Genomic DNA, 15459 nt, shown 5'->3' with positions numbered 1-15459 from the left:
AAATGAAGAGTTTCGTTGCAAAACGAGATAACGTTTTTTGGTTGTGCATTCCAATTAATTTCAATGCAACTGCAGTTGGTTTGTTTTGATTTAAACCTTCATAACTTAAAAAATACAGCTAAGAAGCACCATAAAACAAAATAATAAAATCATAAAATAATAATAAACATGTTTTGACAAAAATGTAAAAAAATGGATTTATCGCGTTTTGCAACGAAACTCTTCAAATATTGACTTTTGTCGAAATTGAGGTTTTCATAAAAATAAGTACATTAAGCACCCCTCTAGCGATCCCGATGATCTAAATAATCATAAAGCATCTACAATGATCTTTATTTTTACATTTTCTGAGAGGTGTACCGTAATGCTTGATCTAAAACTTAAATGCTTAACCTAAAACAAAAATGCATGTCCAAGCCATATGCACGTTTTCTAATTTTGCAGGAATTAGAAAATAGAGTCTAGGTCTTGCTTGTTGTTAAAAGAGTTATTAATAGAGATAAAGTTCATGATCTGACTTATGTTAAAGAGTTATTAAGAGTGAGAAGACATGAAAACGATCTACGTCAAGCTGACTAATGACAGATCCGAAGCATTCACATAAGCACGAGCGCTTAACATCTGCACGGAATTAAAGTTTTAAAAATATCTGTTTTGACAAGAATTCACACAGATATATTTGGTTATGTTTGGTTAACTGTTGAGGAAAATATCTGATGTAAAACATTATATTAGATCCTTGCATCCCTACAGCTCTAAAGCTGTCTGTCTCAATGTCAATCAAACAATAAAAGAGAGAAAAAAGTTAAGCATGTATTCTTTCTAAAGATATTGTTTTTGACTTTGTGTGTGCCAAATCTATTTGTTTTACAGAGATTTTAAGGTATAATGCGGTGATTTCGTTTTTTAACCTTCAAAAATCTTTAACTGGATTTTTCTTAAAACTGACTTTGCTGACTCTATCAATGTTTTGTCCGACTCTAACAAATCATGCATTGTTTTGATGTTTTGTTTAAATAAAGAATGTCAAAATATAAATAACTCTTTTTTTAAAATTCGCTCATTCCTACTCAATTTGCCAGCATGGGTCACATAAATGCCTTTATTGCAGACCTTAACTTCAGATTCATAAAAAAGCAGGTACATGGTAGGATATATTCTGTATGGAATATAAGCGGTTCAATACAGCTAAATATATTGCCAAAAGTCTATGCACCACAAGGTTAACCTTTATTGCAAAAAGGTTAAGTCTCTATTCCAAAGACTGGGGACTGACATGAATTTTTTTTTAAGTAACCTTTTAATTGCTTTGCCTTACCATAAGCATTTAGACTGGTTAAAATAATGCTTCCAAATTTCTGGTGTAGACATTTTGAAGCCATACCAACTAAAGGCAGACCTTGAAGCATATGAGGAAGGACACGATCAGGCTTAATGCTCCTCCAAAACCCCATTCACACAGACCTTTGGTCCCAGAAAATACCCATAAAATTGCCAGACAAGCGTCTGTGTGAACACAAACTCGTCCCGTTAATCTTCTGGGATCGTTGCCGGAAAGAGGACCTAGTCAGATACACGAATAACCCTCTGTGCGAACAAGAAGCCAAAAGAATGCCGTAATGGGCAACACAAGTTATGGTTCAGCTCCTTACAATGAGAGATAACATGCATATAAACATTCACCACGAGAAATGTTGCAAACTAGATTGAAGCAGTTATCAGGAAATGATAAATAAGACGCATAAACAATGACGCATGTGCCGTAGTGAGGACGCGCGTGTCATGGCAACATAAAGTTGGTTCAACTCTTTAAAATGAGGGATTTACAACATTCACAACGAGAAATGTCAGCAAACTAGACTGAAGCAGATATCAGGTAAGTTAGCTTATTACTTACTGCGTTGAAACAGAGATCATTCAGCAGCATTAAAGAATATCATGTCACGTGCTCATTTGAGCTATAATAAACGAAAATACCCGCGCGTCATCCCAACAAGATATATCGTTCAGCTCCTCAAAATGCGGGTTTTAAATGCATATAAACAATCACGATGAGAAATGTCTGAAAACTTTATTAAAGCAGAGATCAGGGAGCTTGTCAAATATCCACTCTGAAGCTGAGATCATTCACCAGCATCAGAACTGCGCGTCACCCGCTCCTTAATAATCTTATCATAAACAAAAATGCACGCGAGTGGTTCTAGGAGAGAGAAATAATATATAATATGCAAACTTCAGACGCTGCGTAGAAGAGAGGGCGGGACTTTCAATAGGTCACGTGTCTTTCCGGGATCGTCAGATTCCGGGTAGTCATGGCAGTGTGAATGAACAAAAAATTTAAGCATCCCGGAAAAATCCCGGATGCCTTTCCCGTGTATTTTACGGAATGTCTGTGTGAAAAGGGCTCAAGAGACTTTTTGCATGAGTGTACACCCAGACCCACATACTGCAGATGTAATCTAAAAATAAATGTATAGATTAACAAATACATTTCTGTAAAGAATTTAGAAGGACGTAAACTAGGGAGCACAGAAAATTAAGGAAAAATAATTCTAAGTAAGATGTTCATTTTGACTGTGCTGATTCTGGCTTGCATTGAAATTTTTAACATCATTGTAGATCCTGCTTAATTGACCAAATTTGCAAAAAGTTGTCTGGGTAACTCTTGACAGGGAAGCAACCATTTTGATGGCAAGGTAAGTACATGAGTTAGAGAAGGTAAAGCCATGAGGAAAAGAAGCTGCTTTAGTAATGCTGTTAAGTGCCATGAATGATGACTTATCCCAGTTTATTTTATATCCAGACATAGTGCTGAAAGTATTCAGCTGTTGCAAACACTGTGGTAAAGCAGTGCATAAATCTGATAAATAGAGCATATTAACATAAGCATACAATGCAATATTGTGTTACCAGTTATACATTTTTTTATGGCAGAAGTTGTTTGACTTTGTCTAAGGGCTTGTATGAGGGGCTCTAGTGAATGTGAAAATAAATAAAAGGGGTGATATAGATATAAGACGAGCCGTCGGTGTGGAAAAGCTGTGATTGATAGGAACCTAATGCATTTATACAACAACTGTATGATTTTTGAGAATTTAGGACCAAATCCAAAACAAGTCTGTCAAATACTTTAAGAGCATCCAGAGAAAAATGGCAGCAGTAACAGTGCTAGAGCGAGCATGGTCAATCATGTGTAATAGCCGACTGATGCTAATCAGCCTTTCAAAAAACCAGTCTGACCATAATAAATCAGACTGTCAATGTATGCTTTCAATCGTAAAAATGCTTTAGCTAGGATCTTGACATCGGCATATATTAAAGGGATAGTTCACCAAAAAAATGAAAATTCTGTCATCATTTTCTTACTCTGATGTTGTTACAAACCTGTATAAATTTAGGGTTAGGTTATAAACATGAAGAAAGATATTTTGAGGAATGATGTAATCACACCAATTATGAGCCGTATTAACTTTTATAGTAGAAAAAAAGAATATCGTGGAAGTGAAAAGGACACATAAACGGTTTTATTACAAACATTCCTCAAAATACCTTTTTTCATGTTCATCATATTATAAAAAAAACCTGGGAAAAATCTACCCAGAGCTCATAGCAGGTTAGCTGGGTTCTGCGGTGGAGGTGGACTCCCAAGAGACTGGGAACGCTTTGCTCGGAGATTGACCATCAGCGAAGGGCTCTCAGGGACAGAGGCGGATCCCCCAACGTCATCACCGCGACAGGGGCCTCAGGAATGGGAGGAAGTGGAGCAGCGTGTTTGGCGCTGGGAGGGCACCTGAGCTGTTCATGATTCATCAAATATGCCAGCATGTCAGCGATGCCCAGGGGTTTCAGCATTCTCTCCTCAGAGGGCTGGAGGGGCTGGTCAAGGCAGCTGTTAAAAATAAGCTTCAATTCTGCCTCATTAAAACTAAAGTCTTTTACAGTCCGCAGGAACTTTATAGCAAAGTTTTTGATGTCTGCCTCACTTTGGCCTGGTGGGCTCATAAGGCAGATAAGGATGTATTCATCCTCACCTTCTGGGTTCTATTCTGGCCAGTTTGTTCAGTCATGATTCTAAGGGAAAACAGGACCCAGACACAGACTGATTCTTTAAACAGAAAATCAGGAAAAACAAAAACCCATGAGGGGGCAAAAACAACAGGGAACCAGTAAACCAAAATACACAGACTAGATAAAAACAAACAATAAACTTGACAATGACTCAACTAGACTTGACTTAGATTAGGGCAAACACAAGGGCATTAAATAAGGGAGCAAATCAAGAGGGCAAAAGGTGACAATCATGAAATAACAAGGAGATGAGGGGGCAGGATCGAGAGATGAGACAGGGAAAGCACATGGCCTGATTAAAAACAACCCAATGCCACGTTCTTTCACAAAAAACACATGGGCCTGTCATGAAACTGTGACATGAAGAAAGGATCGTGACAGTTGCTATTCAGACTGTCAATAATGTTCAAGTTGTGGCTGTGTTATTGGAGGAGTACGAATGTAACTTGTGGTAGTAGGGTAGGCTGCTAAAGTGCAGTGACGGTATTGATCATGAGAGATCAAGAGTTCAAAAGTCTGATAGTTTGGGGGAAAAAGCTGTCATGGAGTCGACTGGTGTGGGTCCTAATGCTGCGATAGCACCTACCTGATGGTAGCAGTGACAGCAGCTGATGGCTTGAATGGCTGGAGGCTCTGATGATACTCCGAGCTTTCTTCACACACCGACTGGCATATATTTCCTGGAGGGATGGCAGCTTACCTTCAATATTGTATTGCCATACCAGCCAGTAATGCAGCCAGTTAAGATGATATTTACAGTACTGGTGTAGTTTGAGGTGTGGTGGCTCATTCCAAACTTTTGTCTTAGAGCCTTCTTCACTGTGGCCTCAGTGAGCTCCTCTGTGAAGTGAACACCGAGGAACTTGAAGCTGTTGACTTTCTCCACATGTGACCCATTAAAGGGATAGTTCGGCCAAAAACGATATTAAACCCATTATTTACTCACCCCCAAGCTGTCCAAGTTGCATATGTCCATCGTTTTTCAGACAAACACATTTTCGGATATTTTAGAAAATATTTTAGATCTTTCTGTTGATTAAATGTAATGTTACGGGGTCCAGCAATAGTCCACGACCTTCAAGTCCAAAAAAAGTGCGCCCATCCTTCACAAATTAAATCCAAACGGCTCCAGGATGATAAACAAAGGTCTTCTGAGGGTAATCCGTGCGGTGTTGTTGTAGAAATATCCATATTTAAAATGTTATTAACGTAATTAAATACTTTCCGGTAGCGCCGCCATTTTAGAGTCATCCGCATTCAGGATGAGCGCTTACGCAGCATACAGCGGTTTCTCTGCTGCTGCTCTGTCCCCCGCCCTCCGAATTTGTCATACGTCACTAAGAAAAGTGCGTACACTACGCTAATACTCTCTCCTGAGTCTAAGATGGCGGCGCTACCGGAAGCTAGTTAATTACATTGTTATACTATTTAAATCACGCAGATGATTAGGTGGTGTCAGCAATCAAAGCTATACATTTTAACAGGCTTGTTGAACTGACCTGAAAGTGATGCACGGGATTTATTTTGGACTTTTCTTTTACATTTGCTGTAAATGCTGGGTCTTCCCGGTCAGAATCGACGCACGGCTACAGCTTTTCTCATGTAGTGAAAACGTTTGTGCAGCACTTGTTTATCTTCAACAGCGCATGCCATGAAGAGTCGTGTCCGTAAAAAGGGAAAGAATTTTGGGTGCATGAGCAAGGTATGTGTACCAACTCCGCTTCACCTATGTAATTGCCCGGGTTTCACCGCTTTCCGCACGTCTCCTACTAAATAATAACTAAACACTCGCGGTTGCCGCGTACACTGTTTGAAATGCCCGTTAATGAGCAAACGGAGCCGTATGATATCAAAGCATCGCAAGAGCAGACTGCTCCGCATGCTTTCTACTCGCTCTCGCTGTACTTTTTGTTTTAATTGATCTGCGCAGCACCAACAACCCACGTGATCATCTGCAGTCAGGTGAGGGGGGGGGTGGAGATCCTGGGATGGCTAAAAAGACGAAATAACGTTATAATATTTCGTTTCGTCTCGTTATGGTCACGTGAAAAAGGTTTGTTGACGACTATATTTAGTCAAACTTTTCGTTGACGAAAGCAACACTAGTGTGTATATCTCTTTCCTATAGGCTGATTTGTCATTTGTTAATAATCAGACCTAACACCAACTGAGAATGTAGCCCTGAGGAACTACAGTGCTGGTTCCACTTCCGGGTGACTGGTTCATCCTCTTTGGTGTGGGCTCAACCTCCCCCACCTGAACCGTCCCGCCTCAATGATTGATACTTCGGAGCTGCTCAGACATCTCAACCCTCACATTCTGTACCATTCTTCCTCGAGGTGCATGATGAGCTGACCCAGTCATGGAGAACCCCATTCTCCTCCCGCAACCGAACCGTTTAGCAATCATCCCTCACCACTCTCGACGGTGGAGCCACTAAGGGTTACGCTGGGATCACAGTGGAGTGCCCGGTGTGATGCAGTTGTGTCAAGCCCTGCACGCTATGGCGTTGCTGCAGGCTCACCAGACAAAGGCGCTAAAGGACCTGCACGAGGACGGTCACGGTTCGGCTGTTTTCTTAGAACTCTGTGCCTCTACCAACCTGGCACTTCCTGCGACTAAGGTGAGTGCTACAACGCCTCTATTTGTGTACCCACAGCGCACACACCAGTGATCACCTCCGTTCCGCTCGGCTGTCGCCCCAGGGGTACACCGCTCATGCTGTTAATTCTCCTCACTCGGTATCTGGGCGCCTGGCCATAGCTTCCCAGCCCGTTGCATTGGCTTTTATGCACGATCCGCCTCGGCTGCATGATTCAATTCATCCATCAATAAATTCAGTGATGTGGAATGACGAGCCTGTGAACTTGATGCGTGTTGGCTTCTGTTCATTTAGCCTATTAAGCCTTCCAGGTATGTTCTGTAAGCTATTGTGTACCTGTAAATAACTGTTTGTATTACGTTAACATATGGACACCTATTCAGCCTGCTGTTCTGTGTGCTATTGTTTAGTTGAATAACTTGCCTTTCCAGATTAAATGTCTCTTCTTCGGCTTGGATTTTGTGGAATAATTTTCTAAATAAATGCGATGTATAGTCCACTGCGATTTATGTATGTTATTTCATCTTCATGACGTATTTGTGATTGATGCGACTTATACTCCAGAGCGACTTATAGTCTGGGAATTAGAGTTATAGGAACAAGTTGTGACCGGCCTTCTGCAGGAAGTCCAGGTTCTGACAGATCTAGAAACAGAAGGTTTATGCAGGCACCGGAAGGGACAGCTCCTGTGGCGCTTTGGTAGGGATTACCAATACGTCGGTCACGATGTGACGTCGTAGTAACGACTGAAAAGGAACGTCTCGGTTACATATGTAACCCTTGAAGCAAGCTGAACGTACTCCGAACAAATCCAACCTGGGTTAAATCGGTCCCATGATGCTAGTTTCAACTTTCTTTGATGATTATCTATCATGTAGTTGCACTAAAAGGCTGACTTTTCAGCCAACAGCGTTCAACACAGAAAAAAGTTGGTGTGTGTATTTCTTTATTGATAATAGTAATATGTGCTAAGACGAAGAGTTTATATGCAGAAAGCAACACCCTTTGCTAAAAAATTAAGTTGATTAATGTTTCCCTAAGGACATTTACAGAGGATAAAACTGACTGAAAACTACGAACATATTTCATGTAATTAAAATAAACAACCAATATCAATAAAACAAAGATTTGTAAATAATAATACAGGGACAATACAGTACATGAATAAAAATTATTATAATTAAAAAGACTTTATATAACTGTACTTTTTTAAATACTGTAATCCTGTGCAACCTAAAACAAAAGATCTAAAGCAGTTGAAAATGTTGAGTAATTGCAGAGTTGGCTTTATTGTCCTTGTGTGCATGTAAAATGTATGATTATGCCTTCCCCGCTGTGTAATGTCCTTGTTAACACTAAAGGGTTAACTGTGTCAAGATGTTAGATTTACTCTGCTCATAGCTGATTGGTCGAGTTTGGGTTTGCCGTCTTTTACTCAGAATAAAACCTGCTCTGGAGTGATGAACACCGCTTTAAACCAATTAGGCCACAGAAGTTTAAGATCAACTTCTGATTTGTTTCTAGCAGACCTGGCAGCCAAAGAACAGAAACTGACTAAACAACAGAGACTGGTGCTGTGTACTGTATTTGAGAAATTACAGCTACTGGCAACAGTGGCTTCCTGTTATGGTTGATCCATAGTCTTATACTGTTATGACAGTAACAGGACAGACATGGAAAAGGAATGTTTGCAAAAGACTGAGAGACACTCAGAGCTCTGAAGTCCTCAAATTCACAATGTATTAAAGTAAGAATAGCCTGTGATCAGTGCACCTGTAGAGACTGTTACTAAACAACGAACTGCTAGATTTGTACTAAGTCTACATCTCTTTAAAGCTGTAACATCCTCAAACATGCCATCATAACAACAATTGCTTCTATGTTTTACAAGAAGTCTTTGAATTATTTCAGATAACTTGGTTAAAGTAGTTGCCACTAGGAGGTGTATGTTACCACAGAGGGACCTTGCTCTCATATCTGCAAAAAGATGTAAAGACTTCTTTTATTCTGTGCTTAGCTCAGGCATTGTAGAATATGAAGCCATCTTGATAAGTACACTGCTAAATACATTTACAAATGTTTCATCTACAGGGTTAAATGAAATAAAAATCACTTTAAATATTGCTGGAGATAAAAGGTCATAGTATCTGTTTACATTTATTCATGGGCTCTTTGTTATAATTTGTGGGAGATAAATTTACTCTGTTATGTCTGATTTATAGAGCAACTTCTCTGAATGATCTTAATGACAAAAATTAGCATCCATTAATACTTTGGGAAAAAGACAATGTAATAATTAAAGGATTCAGAGCTGTATGTAAATAATCCTGTGTAAAATGTGACAGATAATAATGACCAGTTAAATAAAAAAAGGTAAGCAAACATGAATATAACAAATTATACATGCAACATTAATATATATTTTTACTAAAAGCCAAGAACAGACACTACAGAAAAGATTCAATAACTTATGCACTTTAAGGGTAAATATACAGATATTGTAGACAATATGGTAAATGTCTTAGCATTGTAGATTTTTTATGCACTCCATGACCTTTATTAGTAGATTTTGAGCTGATCTGTAGGATCATTGTTCACCAGGAGCTGCTTGTTCTACACAGCCATTTCTCAATGACGTGAGCATAGAATAAAAAGGTCCTGGAGGTCAGCTGACACAACCACCCAATTACAGAGTGGAAAACTGCCAGGATGATTGATGATTCCTTAAACGTCCTTGATATTTTCCTATAATACAGCCTGGGCTCCCAACTGCTTATCTGATCTTAAAATTTCTTTGTATTGTTCTTGTGGTCTGCCAAACGTTGGCCAAGGACCACCAATAAGTCCAAAACATGACCTGTAAATATACAGTGGCAAGAACAAGTATGTGAACCCCTAGGCATGAACTTTTTTTTTTACAGTGATTTGCTATAAAATGTGATCTAATCCTCATCTAGGACACAACAACAGACAAACACAAACACACATAAGCTGAAAACACACAAATAATTCTAGTTTCTTGTGTCTTTTTTGAAAACACCTATTAAATATTCACAGTGCTGGAGGAAAGTGTGAGTGAACCCTTGAATTTAATAGCTTGTTGAACCTCCTTTGGCACCAATTACTTCAAACAAGCACTTTCAGTAGTTCTGGATCAGACCTGCACATAATTCAGAAGGATGTTTTTACCCGTTCCCCTTTACAAAACTGCTTCAACACAGACACATTTGTAGGATGTCTGGTGTGAACCGCTCTCTTTGGAGGTCATCTCACAGGTTAAGGTCTGGGCTTTGACTAGGACACTTTGAATGGCACATTTAGTTTTTTTAAGACAGTCTGTTGTGGATTTAATCGATGCTTAAGGTCATTGTCCTGCTGCATCAACCAACTTCTACTGAACCTCAACTGGTGGACAGTCACCCTGATATTATCCTGTAGGATATTTTGTTAAACTTGTGAAATATTTTTCCCCTCAATGATGGCAAGTGGTCCAGGCCCTGAGGCAGCAAAGCATGCCCAAATCATGAAGTTCCCTCCACCATACTTCACTGTTGGGATGGTGTTTTGATTTTGGTAAGCTGTAGCCTTTTTGCATCATGGTATTTTTCTCGAGCAATTCAACTTTTGTTTCACCAGTCCATAAAATATTTTCACAGGAGCACCAGGGTTTCCCAAGGTGCTCTTTTGCAAAATTCAAGCTCAAAGCAATGTTTTTCAGGAGACCAGAGGCTTCCTTCATGATGTTCTGCTTACTTATAAAGACTTCAAGTCTTTAGCTGTTACTCGTGGGTTCTTCTTTAGTATTTCTGTGTTGTCCCTTAGGAGTCATCTTGGTTGTGTGCCCACTTCTAGGAAGGGTAGCTACAGTATTAAACTGTCTCAATTTACAATTCATCTAACTGTTGACTGATGGATGTCTAAACATTTTGAGATGGTTTTGTATCACTTTTCAGCCTTATGGAGTGCAACAACTCTTCAACTCTTGATCAGATATCTTTAGAGAGGTATGGTTCATAAGAGCAGACATGTTAAAATGTTAGAGTGTCTTTTAATCAATCAAAGTTGCACTAAACCACACCTTTGAACAAATTTTATTAATTGGACTCCGGTTTGCCAGTTTCTGATACAGATTAGCTTTTATTAAAGTAAATAGTTTATGGGTTCACTTACATTTTCCTCCAGCACTGTAAATGTTTACAGGGTGTTTCAAAAAAAGACATTGTGTTTGTCTATAGATGAGGATTAGATCACATTTTATGGCAAATCTCTGTAAAAACAGTTCATAGGGGTTCACATACTTGCCACTGTATCTGGTGTAAAAATGTATCGTCATATCCCTGGTCATTTTATATGTTGTGTGCATGTAAATATGTACATATCACGTGATAATGACTGTAAATACAATGCTGTAATATAACAATTCAGAGGGTTATTTCTTTGCATAAAATGAAGACAGCAGTAATATGATTAAAGATGCCAATGGTATGAATGAACTGTGGACTTTTTATCATTGCAAAGTAATACTGCATTAATATTAAATGTGCAGAAATGTTATTTAATAAATGAAGAGCTATTAAATGCCTGTTAACACAAATGTATTAGAAAATAAAATCAAAGTTATCATTGGGAAATACAGAGATGCTTCTATGGTGAACTTAAAGGAACAGTATGTAGGATTGTGGCCAAAACTGGTATTGCTATAACAAAACTTGTGGTTAAAACTGGTACTGCAATCACACAACTGGTGGCCAATACACAAAATGTCAACATAAACATCAGTTGAGGGCTGCAACTCCACTTTTTAAATGACAATATCCTGGCAGGACCACTGTTGTCAGTAATATAAGTATTTGAAATGAAAAAATGATTTCTTAATGTCTAGTGACATATCAGGGCCATTTTATGATTAATTGATATACATTTCTTACATACTGTTCCTTTAAGTTTATCCGTGGCTTCACACTCATTTTTCCATAGGGATTTTTAGAAATGTAATAAATTTTTTTAGAAAATAAAGAAATGTTCTATATCTTATAAACATTGCTATTGCCAAAATAAACAAATAAATAACCTTTCACTAAATGTTTCTTTGAGAAACCACAAAAAGTTCTTCTATGGCATTGCTGTGAAGCACCTTTTAAGCACCTACATTTTTTAGAGTTCACACACAGGGACGCACACACACACACACACACACACACACACACACACACACACACGCGCGCACGCACGCACGCACGCACACACACACACACACGCCCGCGTAGTGTTTAAGTGTTAAAGTGGGAGTAGGTCACATCAGGTCTGATCTCACTCAGTGTGAAGTGTGTTCTGTTTAATGAGGTTCAACATAAATGAGTGAGAGAGGTTCTGTGCTTGGTTCTCACCACAGCCTCCCAAACCAGACCTGCAAGATCAATGACCACTCAAGGGAGAAGCTATGAGGATTTTTCAACTCTTTCTCTTTATCAAAGCAATCGTTCTTCCCATTCATGCTCTTCTTTCTCTCACCTCCTCAAAAGACACATGGAGACCCTCTGCTGCGCTCCTCCAAACCCGGCTATTATCCTGAAACAACTCCCACATCACCACTGTCAGGAGACGGATCAACACCGAGTTAAATGCTGAGGTCATGGAGCAGGGAAAATAGCCGTCCTCCCATAAAATTAAATCACTCCTGCTATTTGCGAGAATGGATAGAGAGGGGATTTTAGAGGGAGATTGCTGTGTATGTAAAAGTTATATAATGTGCATTATCTCATTGCATGAGTAGACATCTAACATCATGACACAAAGAGTGTAATAGGATACGCTATAGACAATAAATTTCATAAAACAATGTAGAGTAAAATGCTTATTACAGTAAATTAAACTTGAAGAATGAATCTTAATTTACCATTTGTACTGTAAGACTACATAAGTGTCCTTTACTGCTATGTTAACAGATTATTATGTCTTTCGCAAGGTTGGGTCAATTACTGGAAGTAGAACCATGTAAAAATATTATATTTTAAAGGTGTATTGTGTAAGTTTTAGCAGGATCTCTTGACATAAATGCAATCTAATATACATAACTATATTATCAGTGGCGTGTAAAGACCTTACATAATGAACTGTACATTGAATGTTTATTTTTAATTGTCAAGATACATGTATAGGTGACCCCTCAAAAACTTACTAGAATTACACCATGTAAACTACCATACCACAGACAAATACACAGTTGGCTTACACTTTTAAAAGGGACAGTTTAAATGTTAAAATACTTATATTTTAAATTAAATAAAATGAAATAAACACATTTTATAATTTATACTTTTTAAAAAGACTTTTATAAAAGCTGCAAATTAAAAGGTGAAATGGCCATAAAAGGCATGATTTGCACTTTTGATACAGTTTTTCACAAAAACAAAGTTTTATAACTGATAAACTTCACGTGTCAGTCTTGATGTTTCACTGTGGTTTGCATAAAAACAGCAAGATTTATTGAAAATGAAAATTAATTATCTGCCTGATCAATTCGGAGAGGCAGTATAGAGAGTATGCATTGACGTCACTTTTCCATGTGACCACGCCAGAACTCGCCCTGTCGAGTGGCAAATGTTGAACAAAATGGCTGGTTTTCATAGCGGGTGCTGCGAAAATGCCAGTAAAACGGACTATTACTGTATCAGCTTAAATTAAATTTAGTTGGACTTGATAGCAGGTGTGGACAATACTTCGTTACATTAGTTACATTTTCCAAGCATCTGTGTTTTATTAGGGTGTTTGTATTGGGAAAAATGTTACTTCACTACATTCTAAAGCATATAATCATACTGTGTATTCTTTATTATCCATATTAAAATTGATTTAATACCTAATTACAATGTAATTAGATATTAAAGGGGTAGTTCAATGTTATTTCATGCATTCTGACTTATTAACACAGTTATAGAGTTGTTTCCTGATGCTAAACTTAGGCAAAGTGTCAAAAAAGCAGTTGGGCGTGTTACAGAGTATTTCTGTGTCGAATGCACTTCGCCGGGGTTCGTGCAAGTTTCTGAAAGTTTTTTCGATTACAGGTCCAGCTGACGTTTCAGGGGTTTCTTTACGCATCACTTTTTATGGGCACTGCCTCTGGAAAACCCCGCCTACCCGTCAATCAGCGGGAGACGCTGAAACTTACAAACATCACATCACGCGACACAGCTTTGTTTAATTTCAAAACACAACAATGGCACGAAAGAAGGTGTGTTTTTGGATGTAAAGAGAAGAAAGCCAGTGAAAGCCAAATTCTTGAAAAAATACTTTTAAGTAGAAAGTAAAACCTCTGCTTGATAGTGACGCTAGCAACTTGTCAACCCACCTGTGGTCTGTGGACGTTGGCATGAAATCTATTTACTTCTCCTTTCTGTGTTTTTTGGCAGTCTGTAAAACGATAGCTCCGAAATTCTTGTTAATCTGTTAGTGGAGTCTATCGCACAACAGCTGATTCCCATTTAGACGCGATTTCTACGTGTTTCCGCTGATTTTACACTGTACACAAATTCTGCCCCTCTGTCTTTTGACACTCAGTGGGAGTAACCGCAGTCACTTTCGCCGACGGTGAGATCATGTGCATACCCTCTATTGGGGTAACGACTGTACACAAAGCAATGTGCCATTGAAACATGCAGCATGAATATAAAATGCGTGCTTTTACTGGTAACTTGACTGACCTGCTCCCTTACTAGCGAATATTTCTTTGACTTTGCAGCATCTCGCTGCGCCTGAGGCCAGGGCTTTTCTTTTTTATCCGCTCACTTACTCTCTCTGCTCCTTTGTGTTTGTGCTGCATATTTGCACGATTGTCAGATATAGCCAAAGAGGCAGTGGTTGCGTCATGTGGTGGCTTTTTCACACCGTGATTGCCTGATTCGTAGATTTTGAGAGGTCCGTCAATAATTCATCAGCTTGTCACATGTCAACCTGAGCTGACTGCATAACAGGTAGGTCAGAATGACTGCCAGGCCACCAGAAAATGTCCTGGTGCTCCAGATGGCCAGTCTGCCCCTGACCGCAAATAAACACAAACTTTTGGTGTTTGTGATGAGGTTCATGGTGTTTAATCTGCCAGTTAAGCTAAGAAAGATTCTGGAACCACAAATTTACTTCAGTTTAACATTAAATCAACACGATTGGTTGAGGAGGATTTCTAGCCTGGGTTTACCCATGCTGGTTTGTGCGCAAATTTATTCACGCTGCAAGTCTAGCATGAAAACCAATTTTGCCCCTGAAATAGGGAACCAATCACAGAACGGGGAGGGGGCAGCAAGACAATGACGACGTCTATGCGACACATTGAAGCAGTTTTGTTTATCCAACACGGCACCAGACGCAAAGTTACTTTTCAATGCAGCCTTAGATAGTGTTCTAAGATGTTTTGAACGCAAGTTTATTTTAAAAAAAGAGCAACATTTGGTGTTAAACAATTTAATATCCAAGAAGGATGTTTGGATATGGCAAAACATGATAGCCACTGGTTTTATAGGACCAACCTCCTAGACATCGTCGTCGACGAAGTACAATTAACTTATAAATGGTAAGTGGTATTTATTAATATCATATTGTCATTATGCCTGTAATGTGGTTGTCACAGTGCCACTAAGTTGTGTTGGTTTTCAATATTAATATACAGTTACCGGTTTAGTTGCATAGCTTTCAGCTGTGTGCACACGTACCCGAAAAAAGTTGTTTACGTTTGAAGTGATGTCGCTCTACATATGTCATATGGTATAATTGAAACGATTGGATATGAGCTACATACA

Source organism: Misgurnus anguillicaudatus, chromosome 9, assembly GCF_027580225.2.
Source record: "Misgurnus anguillicaudatus chromosome 9, ASM2758022v2, whole genome shotgun sequence".
NCBI lineage: Eukaryota > Metazoa > Chordata > Actinopteri > Cypriniformes > Cobitidae > Misgurnus > Misgurnus anguillicaudatus.
The sequence above is the reverse complement of the archived record's forward strand: the minus strand, read 5'-3'. Positions refer to the sequence as shown.